Genomic DNA, 3865 nt, shown 5'->3' on the forward strand with positions numbered 1-3865 from the left:
ATGCTTTCCAAAACATAAAGTTAGCTGACATAGTGCTGCTCATAGCTGTTACATGAGCCATTAGTTTAGCTGCAATCTTAAAGTGAATATCTATATTGTTACTAAATATGTGTTTTCAGTCTGGCATGATATAGGCCAAATTTGGAAGAATAAAGGGGTCTAATCACAATGGCAATGAAAATACTACATGGGAAACTAATCAGTGATCCTCAACAGATTTCTGTAATTCACTGTAATGCTCATACCAGACAGAAATATGAAACATTAAAAGGAAATTGATCTGCAGACCAAGCCACTACAAAGGCTATTGCATTTTTTACTGCATAAATGGAAATTCTATTACTTCTATCCAGGGAGTCTTATTCACAGTTTCAGAAATATGCCATACCATCCCCCCCCCCAAAAAAATTGGAAATTTAGAAATCATGGAGGCTAAGAAGACCATTATAAGAAAATGGGAATTATCCATTGGGGTTATTTTTGTATGCTTGAATGACCTTTTCATACCACCAACAAATGCATACAAACAAAAGAAATATGTTGAAAACCTTGAAATCTTAACATGTTTGTAATAAGGATCAAATAATTCAAGAAATAATAAAAGTTGTGCTGTTTATCTTAAAAATGTCTTTACAGGGAACACCTAAAGTAAGTTAAGGAAGCCCATTGAAGCCAAATTTACCTGGAACATAAGAACAAATGGACATTGTAGATACACTACTAGCAGAAAGTAAGGAATATTATTTGGTAATGGTGAGTATAATGCTGGATGGCCAGAAATGTTCCCATTGGCTAGAGAGGCTGCTCAAATGGTGATTGTGTTAGTCAGGGTTCTCTAGGGAAATAGAACCAACAGGACATAACTGCAAATAGTATGAAATTTTAAAAAAGTATCTCATGCAACTGTGGGGATGCACAAGTCCAAATTCTATAGAGCAGGCTGCAAGCTGGCACACTGATGGTCTTAGATGAATTCCCCCAAAGAGGCTGACTGATTGAAGTCTAGATGAAAATTCTCTCTTCTGACTGCTGAACTCATCACCACTCCCTTAAAAGTCTTCAACTAATTGGACTAAATGACTCTCATTGTAGAAGACACTCCCCTTAGTTGATCATAGATGTATTTAGCCATAGATGTAACCAAATGACTCATGATTTAAGTCCATGAAATATCCTCCCAGTAATGGTTAGACCAATGCTTCTTGACAAGACAACTGGGTACCATCACCTGGTCAAGTTGAACATGAACCTAGCCATCACAGTGACCAAGGCCTTACTGTGTTCTAACATTCCAACATTTAGGACTCTTGAACATTAAGAATCCAATCATACCTGTTCTGCCTTCACCGGCTCCTCCGCCACTGTCCTCAACAGGCTTGCCACCCTCACCTTTCCTCCCCCAGAACAGCTACTAGGGGAGTAGAAACGATACAGAACAGCTCCCAGAGCCACAACAGAGATAAAAAAGACAGCGTACCCCATCCTGGAATGGCTGACTGTCTGGGAGAACCAGCTCCGGTGAGATCGCCGAGGGGTGTGGGCTTTCCCGGGCGGGGCGGCAAGCGGCCGGAGTCCCTCCCTTCCTCCTTCCTGGGCCAGCTGGCAGAATTGGGCAGGCGGTCCCCTCAAGCCACAGCAGCTGGTGCCCCCACCACACAAGGCCCCCCGGACCAACTGAGAGAATTGGATCGGAAATCCCCAGACTGCGGAGAACGGTGACCTGGGGGGTCCCTTCCAAACACGTGACTCCCCGGTCCGGCTGGGAATGGAGCACTCTCCTGGGCTGCGGTGGCTGGCGCCCTCCTGCCACGCTTGGTGCCCAGGGCCGACTAGGAAATTCGGACGGGCGCTCTCCTGGGCTGCAGCGGCCGGCGACCCTCCTGGCATTCGGATCCCCGGGTCGGCTGGCACTCTTCCAAGCCGCTTTGGCTGGCGAACCTCCCCCACGGCGAGAGTTTTCCAAAGTTAAAGGACCCACAGCACCTTTTACTGGTGGGACCGGCAGACAAACGTGTGCCACAAGCGCCACCTACTGGGCAGGATAAGAAAAACAGAACCCAGAGATTTCACAGAAAAATCTTTCAACCTGTTGGGTCCAACACCCAGGGAAATCTGACTAAATGCCCAGACGCCAGCAGAAGATAACGGATCATGCTCAGAAAATTGAAAATATGGCCATTTCAAAGGAACAAACCAATAGCTCAAATGAGATACAGGAGCTGAGACAACTAATGCTGAATATACGAACAGAAATGGAAAACCTCTTCAAAAATGAAATTGATAAATTGAGGGAGGACATGAAGAAGACATGGGCTGAACAAAAAGAAGAAATAGAAAACCTGAAAAATAAATCACAGAGCTTATGGAAGTGAAGGATAAAGCAGAAAAGATGGAAAAAACAATGGATACCTACAATGATAGATTTAAAGAGACAGAAGATAGAATTAGTGATTTGGAGGATGGAACATCTGAATTCCAAAAAGAAACAGAAACTTTCGGGAAAAGAATGGAAAAATTTGAACAGGGTATCAGGGAACTCAAGGACAATATGAACCGCACAAATATACGTGTTGTGGGTGTCCCAGAAGGAGAAGAGAAGGGAAAAGGAGGAGAAAAACTAATGGAAGAAATTATCACTGAAAATTTCCCAACTCTTATGAAAGACCTAAAATTACAGATCCAAGAAGTGCAGCGCACCCCAAAGAGAATAGACCCAAACAGGCGTTCTCCAAGACACTTACTAGTTAGAATGTCAGAGGTCAAAGAGAAAGAGAGGATCTTGAAAGCAGCAAGAGAAAAACAATCCATCACATACAAGGGAAACCCAATAAGACTATGTGTAGATTTCTCAGCAGAAACCATGGAAGCTAGAAGACAGTGGGATGATATATTTAAATTACTAAAAGAGAAAAACTGCCAACCAAGACTCCTATATCCAGCAAAATTGTCCTTCAAAAATGAGGGAGAAATTAAAACATTCTCACACAAAAAGTCACTGAGAGAATTTGTGACCACGAGACCAGCTCTGCAAGAAATACTAAAGGGAGCACTAGAGTCAGATATGAAAAGACAGAAGAGAGAGGTATGGAGAAGAGTGTAGAAAGAAGGAAAGTCAGATATGATATATACAATACAAAAGGCAAAATGGTAGAGGAAAATATTATCCAAACAGTAATAACACTAAATGTTAATGGACTGAATTCCCCAATCAAAAGACAGACTGGCAGAATGGATTAAAAAACAGGATCCTTCTATATGCTGTCTACAGGAAACACATCTTAGACCCAAAGATAAACATAGGCTGAAAGTGAAAGGTTGGGAAAATATATTTCATGCAAACAAAAACCAGAAAAGAGTGGGAGTGGCTATACTAATATCCAACAAATTAGACTTCAAATGTAAAACAGTTAAAAGAGACAAAGAAGGACACTATATACTAATAAAAGGAACAATTAAACAAGAAGACATAACAATCATAAATATTTACGCACCGAACCAGAATGCCCCAAAATACATGAGGAATACACTGCAAACACTGGAAAGGGAAATAGACACATATACCATAATAGTTGGAGACTTCAATTCACCACTGTCATCAATGGACAGAACATCTAGACAGAGGATCAGTAAAGAAATAGAGAATCTGAATATTACTATAAATGAGCTAGACTGAACAGACATTTATAGGACATTACATCCCACAACAGCAGGATACACCTTTTTCTCAAGTGCTCATGGATCATTCTCAAAGATAGACCATATGCTGGGTCACAAAGCAAGTCTTAACAAATTTAAAAAGATTGAAATCATATACAACACTTTCTCGGATCATAAAGGAATGAAGTTGGAAATCAATAATAGGCAG

This window comes from Tamandua tetradactyla, chromosome X (genome assembly GCF_023851605.1).
Source record: "Tamandua tetradactyla isolate mTamTet1 chromosome X, mTamTet1.pri, whole genome shotgun sequence".
NCBI lineage: Eukaryota > Metazoa > Chordata > Mammalia > Pilosa > Myrmecophagidae > Tamandua > Tamandua tetradactyla.